The sequence below is a fragment of the Hippoglossus stenolepis genome, chromosome 22 (assembly GCF_022539355.2).
Source record: "Hippoglossus stenolepis isolate QCI-W04-F060 chromosome 22, HSTE1.2, whole genome shotgun sequence".
Taxonomy (NCBI): Eukaryota; Metazoa; Chordata; class Actinopteri; order Pleuronectiformes; family Pleuronectidae; genus Hippoglossus; species Hippoglossus stenolepis.
Genome location: NC_061504.1, coordinates 11,958,518 through 11,974,103, shown reverse-complemented (window position 1 = coordinate 11,974,103; position 15,586 = coordinate 11,958,518). Strand labels below are relative to the sequence as shown.

The 15,586-nt window shown below is 44.9% G+C and overlaps 1 protein-coding gene across 1 annotated transcript in view; it reads left to right on the top strand.

The window, feature by feature from the left end:
- The first annotated feature begins 527 nt into the window (after positions 1-527).
- The window catches only part of plxna4 (plexin A4), a 215,328-nt gene continuing 200,269 nt past the window's right edge, over positions 528-15,586 (top strand). Inside the window, exon 1 of the mRNA XM_035147688.2 lies at positions 528-986. The gene's annotated coding sequence lies outside the window, so the exon portion shown is untranslated. The remainder of the gene's footprint in view (positions 987-15,586) is intronic.

Below are 15,586 nucleotides of genomic sequence, written 5' to 3'. Positions count from 1 at the left end.
AAATTATGGAAGTGCCAAACTTTGAAATCAACTTTTTTTTTTTTTACATTCTTCTTTTTGGACACTATAGTGGAATTATCTCACCCCACTGTCTTTAGGGGGAATTAGATCAATAACGTGATTATAGTAAACTGCTCGGTGCTGGACATTGTTGTGTATAATACTTAATGCGCACTAAGCCTCTTTTAGGGCAGTTGCCAGGGATGTAAAAATGTAGCCCCGGCGCAGCCCCCCCTCCACGTCCGAGGTGTTCCTGCGGGGGAGTCAGGATCCCTGTGAGAACAGTCCTCTCCTCCTCGGTCCCTCCCGAGCCTCAAGATCCGCTGCAAACTCCCAGGCAGTGCATGCATCTCTCTCTCTCTCTCTCTCTCTCTCTCTCTCTCTCTCTCTCTCTCTCTCTCTCTCTCTCTCTCTCTCTCTCTCTCTCTCTCCCTCTCTTCTTCTTCCTCCTCTCCTCCTCCCTCCCTCTCCGACACTCTCTCTTTCGCACTCCGCTGCAGCACCTCAGTTGAGCAGGAGCACCGCACTGAGTCACATCTACGCACGCACGCTGTCTCTCTCTCTCTCTCTCTACACGCGCACACGTTGCATGCACACGCACGCACTCACACGCACAGCTTCCTGCGGTATCCCATACGGCGCAGCGGCTTTTCCAGCGGCATACCAAGTGCGTCCTCGCCGAGTGATGGGAGCTGCAGCAGCCGGGTCTCAGCGCGCACAGAGCGGCGTAGTACAGTCCCGCTGATCCGTGGATGCTGCCTGGAAGTCTGCCGTTATTTGAATCCCGTTTCCCGTGCAGGAATCGCCTTTCGAACCACGAACCTCACCGGGGATTTTAAAGTGGACACTCTGTCTCGTCCGGATTTAACGTGATTCTCTTGGTTTTTGGGAGGAGTAACAGGAGTTGGGGAATCGCTCCGGACGTGCCTCTTATCCGCAGTGTCGATGCGGCTGCGGCTGTGAAGTGATATCTGCATAGATTACAGGTAAGCACAGGGGGTTGTCACGGCTTCAGTCCCCACAGTCGGGACTCTTTTTTTTTTTCTTTTTTAGCCCGCTTTGGTGCTATTCTATCCCGGGTTCGATTGGGTGTGAGGTGGCCACTGCAGCAGCCAGGTGATCCGAGGCGTGCTGCACCTGTTCAGGCTGCGCCATGCCCGCGCTGCGCACTCCGGCGCTGGGGCGGGTTTCACGCCGAACCTGTCCATCTCGGTCGCGTATAACAAGCCCCGGGGAGAATTGCAGAAACATTTTTTTAACGACTTGCCATGTCTCCCAACTCGGGACCCTATACATCCACAATGTCCATCATCATCCATGCCATCCATCCACTGGGAGGAGAGGGAGCTGCATGCGTATTCCTCCTGCACTGTGCAAAGTCTGAAGGTTAAAAAGAGAAAGATTTGTGGAGGAGTCCGCGTCGGATTAATGCGTTTCCCCTCCCAATGCACGGAGCAGCTCCAGTGGAGTGCAGAGCCATGCATGCACTGCAGTTTGGGATTTAAGGCTCGACTCAAAAAAAACCTCTCATATTCTACTATACACATGATTTTGTGCAGGATGCTTAGCAACTGCAAATCCCTCGACATGTTCAGATACAAAAAATCATGAATTATAATGGTGCACAGCGTGATTCTTTAGAAAGTTCTTGAATTCCTGCCTTTTTGGAGCCTTTTCAGGGATGCAGGATTTCAAGGAGCCTGAAACTATTGACGCTCGGGAGGTTCTTTGCAAGCGGCTTCTTTGCAGTATCGAGGATGCACAGCTGCACAACCCTCGTATTCCTGGGTTTGCTTTTGCAGCCAGTGCGCACAGTTAATATTTTACGAGTGGCCGTGTCTGCTGTGTGATAATTCGTGCACGTTGCGTTATGCTGAATTAACTCAGCCACGTTTCTCCCCATGTGGGTTTTTCAGGATCGCTGGGATGTGGCGGTGTCTCTCTCTCCCCAGAGCTGGTGAACTTGACCGATGTGGCTCAGACAGAGCGCCTGAAGAAGAGCTCGACTTTAGGGAAACTCGTGTTAACAGGGAAAACATTTTAATGTGTCTACAGGGACTTGGTCTCTGTGGTATGCAGCAGGCACACCGAGTTTACTGTGACCTTATCTTAAGCCCTGGCATTTTATTACCAGTGATGATATTCCGTGTAGGGTCACGTGATGGGTGCAATTTAAGGTTAACATATTCAATTCTGCAGATTATATGAAGGATTTTTGGCTTTGATATCGTAGTAGAAACCTGCAGCCATTCTTTGTGGTGATCTGTAAATGGTTTTATGATGTACTTCACAAGGCTGGTTTTTTACAGCTCTGCCAAATTGCACTTGAACAAACTTGGTGACTTACTGAGATGATTTAAAAGATATTTGGATAGTCAACACTCGTGGATTTAGACTGTGCTGCACTTTCCCCTCAGGGTTATGCCTCATATAAGCCAAGAGATGCATTTTTTCCTCAACATTTAAAGTTAAACACTGTCTTAAATTGATGCACGTGCTTCTGTAAACATTACCCATATTCAAGGTTAATGGATTTCTATGGTTGAGCTTAACTGTGGGTAATCTCCCAGCATCATTTTCATCTATATCTGAATAGGAAGGTTTTTTTTTGAAGATTGAGCTGATTCCTATTCATCTGGGCTCTTTTGAATACACTCTGCGTCAGCCGTGTAGTGTGCTGTAGGTCTTTGATTCCAAATGTGACTCATAAACTTTGTCTCGCCGTCGTCGCCTCGTCTCTCGCTCTCTTGCTGCTCCCCTCCCTCCCTTCCTCACCTCCCTTGCTCCCTGCGTCTCTCGCCCCTCACGCGCAGAAAACAGCTGCTCCGGTCCAGCCCTATATGCAAAATGCAGATCCCTCGCCGAGCAGTCACACTGAGCCCCTCTGCTGGTTTCTCCCTCCCTCTACCCACCTGCACTCCAGACTCAATGCATCAATTCAGCGTCGCTCCCTCCAGTCCCTGTTTGACTTTACCCTGTGTTCAGCATTGTGTTATTGATATTGTTGTGAATATCTCATAAGCACCAAAGTTATACGGTCTTAGTTATGTTTTTAAAGGTCCTACCAAAAAGGTAACATACTTGTTTAGTGTGCACTCAACAGAGGGAGCAGGGACAAGGCTATATGCTGGAAATCCATAAGGGGCAGTATGGCTTCACAGGCTGGTGCAGTGGAGAGTCTGATCCCATATATGAGGCTTTTGTTGGACAATTAATCAAAACATATATGTTTATTACCACATAATTTAAGGGTTTGTTTGGATGATGTTTCATAGCAGTCACATATGGTATATTTCAGATATGCTGTGGGGTGGTTTGAGAAAAAGGTTGTTTTTCGCTGAGCGAATCTTTATTGGCTCCGAAGTCTGATTTTGTTTTTTTTATGGGCAGCTGAAAACAACATTCAGGAAAAAAAGCCTGAGATGCTGCTGGTTGATGTGTGGTCCATTAGTTGCTGTTTAACTGCCTGTGACGGTGAGGCAAAGGAAAGCAGCTTGTCTCCAGGGGAAAGTGTCTCTATACTGCAGGCTGAACTTCCTCTGTTTGTCTGCGTGACTGTGGCTGGCAGGAGCCTTTGTGCTTGTGCCTCCTTTTTCTGTGTTAACGCACACGTCCGCATGAATGTTCACGCGTGTTATGTCCTCTTACTGCATGTGTGCATCTTCTGCTGCTGTCAAGGTCTGAAGAGAGTAACATTTAGTCCTTGAGCAGTTTGATAATCCTATCTCATCTGTGTCTCCTTGCCTCCTTGTCGTTTCACCAAATTCCAGCTCAACTCTTAAAGGCTGCGAGAGCCCTTGGCACCACTCGTTCTCCCTCCCTCCCTCCCTCCCTCCCTCCCTCCCCCTCTCCCCTTGTGCTGTCCATCAACCCCTGCCTATAGGAATTGGAACAGCAGCCTTTATCGGCCTGTAAGCACCTCACATTGACATACTACACCCTGTCTGTTGGCCAATGTTACGGCTACAAGGCTGGAGTTTGGGCCCGGGGAGCGTGGCCTTGTCAATATTATGTCTTGCTAATGGATAAACTCTCACTGCAACCTTGGCAGTTAAGACATTCATTACATTTTTGGGGCCGTGCACTTACAAGAGTACAGCTCCATTGAATAGAGCAATGCGAATGAATTTAAATGGGAAATCGTAGAAGGATTCTCTGTGGCAGTATTAATGCATGGTAGCCAAGTCTCAGGCGGAAGTGTGTGTGTGTGTGTGTGGGGGTGTTAATGATGCATCTGTGACTGGCCTGCCGAGGCCCTATATGAATACTCTGGTCACAGAGAGACGTATCGTCATGTTCGACTGAATGATGTGTCTGTGGGTTGGACCTGAATGGAGCTCTCTGTTTGTTCTCATTCTCGTTCTGTTGCTCCCTTCCTCACTTGATCTCTCTCTCTCTCTCTCTCTCTCTCTCTCTCTCTCTCTCTCTCTCACTCTCACACACACACACACACACACACACACACACACACACACACACACACACACTCCTCGGTGCTGTGACAGGACTACCAGCCACAGGCTTGTGTCCAGTCCACACAAGAGGATTGAAAACTGTATTTCCGTCTCACCAACTTTTCTTCCAACTATAATTTGTCTCTCATATTTTTGGACCATTAAATGTATACATACAAATTTTTATGGATACTTTAATATGAAAGTCTTTTGTATTTTGGTTTGTTGAGAAACTATTTTTCAGATACACTTGTCAAAGACGTGGCCACATAAAACCTCCCTCTTTGCTCTCAATGCTGAGATCTTGTTCTGCAAACCAAGATCCAAAGTCTATTATGTTTTGGTTGATACTTCATTAGAAAGATGGTATCACTGACCGAGGACTTGATGGTTTTCATCTAAATTCCAATGTGGAGGGGAGGGATTCTATGCTACATTAGGAGAATAATTGCTTACAAGTATGTAATTAACCCTTTGGTAATGCACCATAGAGCTGCATATTGATGTTCGCCACAGCAATGACAGCGTAGCTCTGAAGCGAGCATCTCCAAACAATAGGCGTTGTAAATTCTGTTGGGAGAAATCAATACACGCCACAGCGTCCAATTTAATGAGAACCTTTGTTCTCCTGTGAATGCTTTACTCAGCATATGTGTGTGACGCCAACAGAGAAGATACATATAATCATACGTGTGTGTGGGTGTGTATGTGTGGGTGGGCGTACGTACAACTTCTTTTTTTTCCGCTTATTGGCAGCCCGAGTCCTATTAAGCTGTCACATGCTTTTATAATGGGACCCGGTACATGTACATGCTCCTATATCACAGTTGCACCACTTTTATTTTCTCCCTCCAGCCTTCTCTCATGCTCCCTTTCATCTTCTTCTCAATCCTTCTCTCCCTCTGCCTCCAGCTCTCTCCTCCCATATCTTTCTGCCAAGCACATAACTTTATCTCTGTGTGTGTTTGTGTGCGGGGTTGGGCAAAAACATCCCGACGGTCGTGACATTGGAACGACCTATGAGGAGGGATATAAAGTGAGGCTGAAGATACGGGATGTAGCTGTTTGCAGATAGGAATCAGGAGATGTGGAAAGTCACCAGTGTATCGGTGGGTTTCGCCAGACTGCTCCTTTTGATCAGACCATGTTAAGGATTTCTTCCAGGTCTCTATGATTCATATGGAGCCGTGAGTCTGATATATAAACAGCTCTCTTTGATGCAGCGGCAGATGCCACGCTGTGGCATATTGGCTCTTATGTTTGTGTGTGCCTAGCCGAGCATGACAAGCAGTAAATTAGTTTTGTTTCAGATGCATGAAATGATGAGGAAATTGCAGACAGACTTGGGGCATTTTTTTTTTCTCTCCTCTCCCTCTCACTCACTCTCATTTGCTCGCGCGCCGACGCCTTAAATCCACGCAAGGATTAGGCCCCTAATTCCGTTTTCATCCCGCCTGTCGCAAAGAAGCATGGGCACGCATGCTGAAGTATGTATGCATGCATGCGTGCACACACATTTCTTATTAATCCGCGCCAGACAATACCTCAGAGCTCTCCATATTTATCATGTAACCTACAACCAACATGTGAAACGTTTTTTATTGCTTTAATTCATCGCTCCGGGGCTGTGTTCAGGCTGACACTTCTAACGTCTGGGCTTTTTTATTTCTCAGCAGTCCATTTTTCAAAAGTAAGGGGTTTCTTTAAGTGTGGCTGCAGGAAGGAGCCGTGCTTTTAATATGTTGATTAAGCGCACAATTCTTCCTCTCGTGTGTCGCGCAGAAGGAACTGTGCTTGTCGGCGTGATGGTTACTTTGCTCAAGTGTAGTGCTGCTGTGATTCAGACCCCTGTATGAACTGGGTAAAATACTGTAATTACTATGTTTTTACAGTTTTGTGTTGTTTCTTAGCGGGAGGTGTCCTTTGTTTGGATGATGATCATGGACCAGGATCCAAACAGATGACTGTCTCACTTCCTGTGTGTGTCAGCGGTGTCAGGGGGCATCAGTATGCACCGTTAGCACAGTAATTGTGTAGCAGCGGGCTCAGGGTGGACCCCTGCCACGCTATAGCCAGAAGGCAGTGGGACGGGCAGGGGGAGGATGTGCTTTACTGTAATACCCTCCCTACATCATCCCACCTTCTCCTGTCTCCCCCCCCCCTCCCCTCAGGATATATCACAGTCTCGCAGCATAATGTTGGGGATGTTACAGACAGATTTAACCAGACTTACACAGGATTTTTGTGTTATTCTTCTCTCTGTGTGCTCGCTCCCTTTTGAATTTGGGATTTTGCCTTTCTTGAGTGTTTTTTTTCTTCTTCTTGTGTTGATGGGATTTGGTATGGCTTGTGCGAATGCAGTGACTGCTTCTTAGCCAGGGCTCAACTCTTGCCAAGTGCTTTTGGAGAAGTTTGTTCCTCTCCTGGAACAGGGTTAGAGTTTAATTTGTTATTCTGGTTGAGTTCATCAGTGACGGGTATTGATTTTTGATTGCTGGGATTAAAGTTTCCAGGAAAGGGGTTGACTGCACCACATCTTGAAAGTTTGTCCACGTACCCTCGCAAACCTCCTTTCTTTTTTCTTCCCCCCTAAGCTGGTGAATCATGAACCTGGTTAATCTGCAGGCCGTGTTTACTCACACATGATATCATCCCTCAACTCGGATCTGCAGTCGTCTAAACTGTACATTGAAAGCTGTTTGGCTCAGCCTAGGCAGGCCAATTAAATCGTTCCACTATAGTGACACACACCATCTTTACCTGCCACCCACGCAACTAACTGTGTTCCTATGGCAACTTGATTTGTCAACTGAGAACCCCGCCACAGATACCGTCCTCACCGCTGCTCTTCCTTCGGAAAACTAGCAGGAGGCACTAAAGAGAAGTGATGGTTTGATATTGTGATGGACTTTTGACCTTTCAAATGACAATGACCGGCTCAGAAGATTCGCAATTAATTTTGATCCGCAGCGGAAAGAGAAGCACTGGTACGTGTTGACATTCTCAGCACTGACGACTGTGTGGTTGCATTTTGAGAATCTCTACAGTAACCGATACTATGTGTATCAAGTACTTATGTGTTATCAATCTGTTAATTATCACCGATAAGTCATGCAATCATAAAGTTTAGGGAAGGAAATCAAATATGTGTTATTGTTCGGGAAATTACTTGAGTGTTCAAGCGACATGAAAGGTGTGTGTGTGTGTGTGTGTGTGTGTGTGTGTGTGTGTGTGTGTGTGTGTGTGTGTGTGTGTGTGTGTGTGTGTGTGTGTGTGTGTGTGTGTGTGTGTGTGTCACTGTGGCTTTTATGTGCATCTTACTGCCACCATCTGGTGATAGTATCACAATATCTGCTCCCGGGCAAAACATCTTTTAAAGAGAAAGCCTTTATTGTGTTTGTGTGGTGCTACTCCTGGTTAGGTTAAGAACACATTACATGCATTTTATCACAGAGTTAAAAACAACATAATACAAAATACAAACAAACAAACAAATAAATAACAAGATGATAGATTTAATGATTATTCAGCCTACTGTATATAATTATTATAAATAGCCCACTCACGAAGAAAGTCACTAAATCCTTAGCTGGAACTAGCACATGCAATTAGCTTGATAAATGTCATGCCATCAAAAAAGTTGATTAACATTATTGATTGATTTTATCGACCGGTCATTTCAGCGTATATAGCAGATAGTGGAGAAAGCATTTACATGATATTCAGATTAATAACTGTGCAGCAACTAGATGCCCAGTAGAACCTGACATGGGCAAACTTTAGCTGTTGTAACTGAGCCTCTCAGCTCTGAGCACACATCCCATTCCGTCCCTCCGCCATCTCCCACACACACAGCACTGGGAGTTGTTGGATACATCAGCACTATTCCAATTCCCCAGACCTCAGAGGAGGAAAGGTGAGCCACTCTGTTGTATTGCATCAAGCATCCTCCCTCTGACTTTTTCTCCTGTTGGCCTACAAAAAAAAAGCCATTCCTCCCCCTCCCCTCTCTCTCTTGCTCTCCCCCCCTCCTCTGTGAGTCTACAAATGTGACTGTGGAGGAAGCACAAGTTCTGAGAGAGGTTTTCATCCCTCCCTCCCCACTCCCCTTTCTTTGTGTCCATCCGTTCTGCATTGTCACGGCAGTCCCTCCAGCTGGGCTTTGATTGGGTTGTTCTGGACCCGCCGGCAAATCTGGCAACCAGATAGTTATGTTGTGTGTGTGTGTCCCTGTGTAAGAGGTTTTCCTCCATGTCCCTGGGAAAAGCAATGCGATGAGGTAAAGCTTGCAGAAAATCAAAGTATCAAAACGGCCATGACAAGCTACGGAGAGACCAAAGCAGGGGGAGGAGGAGTGGAGGAAGGAAGAGGGGGCCAAACGCTGGATAACAATTTGCATCCTCTCACTTGCCACTGTGAACGACAGCAGGCTAGAAAGCTTGTCTGATGTGTTTATGCCATAGGCTTTAAGGGATGGAGTGAAAGGAAGAGGGAAAGTTTGAGGAGGGAGAGGATGTGGAGAGGCGTGTAATGCCATGTAAACCTAAACTCTCATCTCAGTTAGTGAAAATGCTCACACACACATAACTAGTGTATAGGTGTTTTTATGTAAATCCAGTTGAGCGTTATGCAAAAAAAAACAATCTACACGTAATTCCTCAATAATGACAAATTGAAGACAGATTTTAGAAACTTATTTAAAACTTTTCTATTTGAAATTTAGCTGAGGGGCCTCTTATCTCAACTTAGAGACTTAAAAAAATGAAATTGAATGGACTCTACCTGTAGTGATGGGTTCCCTCATTTTAAAGGGAAAAAGTTTCCAATCTTGCCAAACTGCTCAATCAGCGAACTAGGACCATAGTGTAAGAGGTGACCGAAACCCTGATGTTTTATCCCACCCACACAATTAAACAGTTAGCTGTTTGTGCCCTACAGGACATCACAGAGCAAAGTACAGACATATGTTCGAACAGACTCTGTACACAGACACATGCACATACCAAGTCGTTAAAAATAATTGGTTTGCATTAAAAAAAAAACAGAAAGCTGATTGTTAGTGCACATATTGTGAAATGTTTTGTTGTAAGGATGCACTTCCATATGTAACACACACGCCTCCACAATCACACTATTTGTAAAGTATGGTGTGGACCAATAGTGCAACAATGAAGACCTTTATTTCATCTCCCTTATAGATTCTAAATGTATTGTTTTTCCAACAGATGGATTTACAAACAATGCAGTGATAAGTTGAGTATATATGCATCAGGTTTTTCAGATTGTGCCGCTGCTGCTTCAATGCTTTCATCACTTCAAGGGCGTCACCTCCGATCACCTGTCTGTGCTCGTTGACTTAGCAGCATTTGAGCTCTGACCTTTCCCCTGGCGGTCAAGCAGAGCAAAGGGGGTGCAGGAGGAATATATAGGTCCACATATACAGAAGGATGTGTGTCAGTGTGACCCTTGCATGACCCTTAGCAACCCCCAGTTTTCACTGTGCAGGCTGCAGAATATCCTTTGTACTCTCTTTGACTTCACCTTAATGGGCATTAGTGTGACATGCATCTGCAGTGTGATGTCTCCCCGTTGCATCATTTCACTCATCGATTAAATATTAACATCGTCAACATTTTCATAAGACGCCCAAAGGGGGGGCGCCTGTACTGTAATTATTGACAATTATTAGCAATTACTGGCAATTGCCTGTCACGGCATCATGCCAACATTAGTTTGAGTAGATAGATGGATATGAAATGGAGATGGAGTGCGTTGGGACAGTAGTTTAAAGTAGTTTAGTCTGAAGATCAGCCTAAATATCACTTTTTTACATTCATTGTTTTGAGTCATTTTACTCTCGTCACTATATCAAATCACTGACTTTCTCCTTTCTACTTTGACCTTTTAGGAAAATGACAAATCCATTTCTCCAGTTGTGCTTATTTATCACACCAGCTGTTTTCTTCTCCTTCTCTTTCTCTCCGTCTTTGCTCTTCCTCCGGCAGTCGTAGTGATAATACAGCAGCACCATTTGCTCAATGTGTTTAAAATTAGAATAGCTCAGCTGCTGGAAGGGCACTTTTGACACATGCTGTCAAACTGCTCATTTTTCAGTTTTCTGAGACCATTACCGCAGGGCTGCAAGTCTGTGCAGGTGTCGACATTCTGTCTTCTCTAGTATGTCCCATCACTCTCAATCCATTGCACTTGGCCTATACTCACCTATACTAGGTAATTTACACCAGGTTGGCATATGAACAGGATGACAATAGAATGACGTAAACTTCTTTAAAAGAAGAGTGTGTGCGTAGCGTTATTGTTTTCTTTGCACCAGGAGATCTCTGAGAAGGTACAACATGTTTTGGTTTATTGGGACAGAATATGGTGTGCCGCCACGGTCTAGATAATTAATGGGAACAACCATGAACACAGTAAAATCCAATGCATTGTGTGTCTCACTGACCCTGTCAGATAAAACATTGAATTGTGAGGTTGTTGTTATCTGATAGCAGTGTTGTTTTTTCCATATTTCTCACTAGAACGTCAGTATAAATGACAAAATGTGGTTAATTTAAGTGTTTTGTCAACCCCCGAAAATAATGAACTTTTGCCCTTTATTTTGTGTCAGTAGATTAGTGGAGACTAGGTTAGTTGCCAGTTAAAAGTGAATTAAAGAAACAAAGAATTAATTCAAAAGGACACTACTGCCCAGTCGTCTGACCTCATTCCATCTGTGCGTAGTAAACCAGGAGTCGAAATCTTTAAGACTCTTCTTCATCAACAGTATGGATTAGAGGGGTAAAGCTGTAATCCATGTCCTTTAAGCAAAGCAAATCAACCCCTGCACTGATGAGGCTCGCAGATGTGCATGGTGCTCTTCTTTTGTGTGTGTGTGTGCGATGGAATGGGGGGAAAAAAGGATGGATTAACACAACTGTTATTGTCCAGTAGTTCACTCCTTGTCTTTTGTGTGGGGGGCTCTGCAGAACTCGCGTCCACACATTGCTTCACACACACACACACACTTGTTAACACACATTAACAAACAGACCTGACGCACCGAGGACCTTCCCACCTGGGTTCATACCTCACAAAAAAAACAAAACAATGTAGGAACAGAGCGAGGATCAGAGAATAAGCAGCAGTTTAACGTTTTATAATCACCACAAAGCCTTGGAAATTATCAAGCTTTCATGTCTAAGAAGTTAATCTTTGAGGTCAAGTCTGCTTTAGCTGCGTTCAGCAACAGCAAGAGAAGAAGAAAGCGGAAGAAGACGGGTCACTAGGATGAAGGATTCAGAAGGAGGAGCGGAGAAATAAAGTTAGATATAGAGCATGAATACAAACAGACTGTGCAGCTGCCTGTGTGGTCAGTGGTCGGGGATCACTGGCGTCATTTGTTAAGACGAAACGTCTGAACCGGGGCAGGTCTGATCCTGTTTACTGTGACTCAGCCAGAAAACCTGATTTAGCTGAGGGGTGAGTTCAGGAGCAGTTATTTTGACATGGAGAGATGTTATTCCCCCCCTCTAGTTACACAAGCTGCAACCTGCTGGGAATAAACAACATTCTGACAGTGTTAACAACGTTTTTATGTCTGTGATGGGAGTGAATGATAAAGTTTAACTGGAGGTTAGTGACTCATACAAGTTAAAGCAATGATATGGTGAATTGTAAGGGTTGAAAAGGTTGTATCGAGTATTTCGAAAGACTTGACGGGTTCCTTTGTTGCTTTTCTGTGGCCACATCAATCAGGGCAGATTGTTTTTTCAAATTTCTATTCCACCATGAAAACGGTTTAGATCAGAGGGTATGCAAATGTTATGGTTAAAATTTACATGTGCTTTCCCCTGAGGCACCACATTGCCTCAGCCAACTGAACTCTTGCACACTTTGCCGTAACCCCTGAACTTTGTGTGTGTGTTTGAATGTGTGTGTCTGTTTAGGGTTTGGGTGTGGTGCATATCTGTCAGTTTCCCTGTATGGTTCTCTATAGGACTTTCTCAGCAGGTAATTTGACATGTCACAGCAGGAAAACATTATATCATCATAAATAATAGCTGAATTGCATTTTGTGTTACACAGCTCGGGTATTGTTCAGGCTGGCTCACAGGTACACTTGTTAACGCTATTAGTTAAGTAACAGTCTCGGCTTTTCATGCTATGACATGTCAAAATGTCGGCTGTGAAATAATTGCCCCTTCTTTCCCCACTCAGTTTACCCTCTCCCTTCCCTTTGCCCTCAACCCATGTTTTGATTGTGCATCATTGCGGTACGGATCAGTGTCTGAGTACGAAAAACATTTCTCTGAAGTTACAGTTCAGCCTTCCCCCCTGATATTAAACGGCTCAACAAGCGACGAGCCTCGTTGTTGATCTGCATTTCTGGTTCCAGTTTTGCCGTAGGCCCTGACGACCGCCAGCTGCATTTAGAGACGTTATTTTACCGTTACCTCCTGCAGCTCTGTGTTTGAAGAGCCACCTTAAATAAGAGAGTCTCAACATTTAGGGGAAGCTCCCAGGGAGGACTTGTGACAGAGCTTTAGTTACCACATTAATCATACAACCTCCTTTTTCTCCCGGCCTAATCTCCCAATTCCCTGGGCAATGTTTTCAATAGGCGTCGCCATCCCACTCCTCCCTATTCACATTACCTCCACTGTACCATCCCACATAAGCTGTTTATTATGATTGTAGGCCTAAAGTGTGCTGTGTGCAGAATGAAGTGTTGCAACTCCTGATTTATTACCTGATTCAGTGGCGCTGAATGCTCGGATATAGCCGGGTGAGAGAGGCAGCGAAGACAGAGGAATAGGGAAAGGCCAATGTGAAAGAAGAGCTTTGAGGACGTCACCTTAGCTGGAAATCAAATCTTACAACAACCCAGAGACACTGGTGGCCACACGATGATGAAAACCTCAGCGGTCACATCATGCCTGCATACGTGTGTGGATATCTGCTTGGAGGGATTTACTGCTTACAGTGATGTGTGTGTGTGTGTGTGTGTGTGTGTGTGTGTGTGTGTGTGTGTGTGTGTGTGTGTGTGTGTGTGTGTGTGTGTGTGTGTGTGTGTGTGTGTGTGTGTGTGTGTGTGTGTGTGTGTGTGTGTGTGTGTGTGTGTTTACAGTGGTGAGCAAAATCTATAACGTAACCCTACTTGGTGGAGATTCCTCAAATATACAGTATAATGGCACTTAGAGCGGATATGCATCTGCTAAGGCGAAACAATCCTACACACGAAAAGAAGTTCTTGATCTGCACCAAAATTCATTCCCGGACTTATTCCCTTCACTAAGTTTGGTGGAAATCGGTTTCACAGTGTTTCCTTTATCCTGCTACCAAACATGGCCCAACAGTTCCCTTATGAAACCACATTTAAATTCACTATAATCCTGGTGTTTTATTTAGATCTGCACCAAATTCCACACACTCCTAAATTCCAGCCCCCTAAACATGCCTGGTTTCTTTCATCAAGATCCATGAATAATTCCCTAAGAAATCAAGGAAAATGTTAAAACACGCCCAATATCTCGCCATGTCGAAGAGAGAGAAAAAACAAATTCCTGGATCAACCCCTGATCCAGATCCACACCAAGATTTAATGCGTTTATCCTTGACCCATACGACATGTTTCCACTAAGATTCATGGAAATCTGTCTTGTACTTTCAGTGTTATCTTGCTAACAAACAAACATGTGGTAATAATATTATGTAATGTCGTACATATCTGGTGTTTCTGCAAATGTGTCGTCTTTACGAGCCAACATGAATCTGTGATGAGCACCAATTTGCAGGTAATATTAGCCATGCTGATTAAAAACAGCCAGGCTCTTATCCAGATAGACCCCAGCACCAGGATGCTTCTGCAGCTCCACAGCAAAACGCTGCCTTGAAGGTGACAAGTCATTTCTGTCTCTTTAACCAAAACACACAAGGCGTCTACACACAGAACACGCTGCACTGCCGTGTTTTGTTTCTCATTCTGCAGCAAAAACATCCATCATTCCAGCTTCAAGCAAACTATAACTCATAATTACTGTGTCGGGAGGAAAGAGGGATACTGGAAACCAGACCTGCAGAGGAAAGAAAGGAAGGAAGGCAAAAGGGAGAGAGATTTTGCTCTCATGAACAGGTGAGGGAGAGCTGGAAGGAGAGCAGGAACAGGAAAGGAAAGAAGGAAAGAATGGATGGATGGAGAAAGAGAGGGGAGGACGTGTTGGGACTTCAGATGGTGCCAGTCGGCAGCCGATGGAAGCGAGTGCTGATTTGTCGACACGGCCCTGCATTCCTGTCTACCCGTGAGCGCGGGGAATAAGGGAATTGGGAGAGAGAGGGATAGAGGGAGAGGAGAGGAAAAGGAGAAGGGAGCTAGAGGCTTTGAATTTGTTCTGTGAAAGCAGCTGTCAGACAGCGCCTAGCAACACCGTTTATGGAGGATTCTTAGCTGCATTTATCATAATTACAGCAAAATATCTCTGCCTTTTTATTCCAAACGAGCTTATAAGGCACAACAGGACCATAACTAGGGGCAGTTTGGAGAATGATAGAGAGCATATCGTCTTTGTTAACACGTATGTCATGTGTGCGGCTTGTTAAATATATATTACAGGGAGGTATCGACACTCTGCTCCAGGCTTCACCGATGCAGTTTTCAGTTTTTGAGCTTAAAACCGTCCATAGAAGTGATTTTTTTTTTATGTATTCTTGTCAGAAGGTTTCAAACGTTTGCTCAGGTTTGCTGTACTTTTACTGTCTTGTTTTAAACTATGCATTCGCTTGCTATTTCGTTTTTACACCATCAATTAATACATGCGAGTAAAGCTCATTATCGTTTCCGTAACATCATTCCTCATAAACAGCCGGGACTCCATCCTAATTGAATCCAGAGCTTCATCAGGTTCACCCTGTCAATGGCCCTGTCCAATCGCTGCGCTGTCGTCTGCGTCAAACTCGGAGGCCCCGCCCATTCAGGAAGTCTGACAGAATCAGATGCCAATCAGAGCGACCCGCCGACGGCAGGCCTCCTCAACAGTCCTCCTAATGTCATTAGAGCCTGTTGATGTGCACTGCTGATAACTCACCTATATCTCAGCCTGCATCAGCACTCACTGCACAGAGGACTAGCCGTGTGT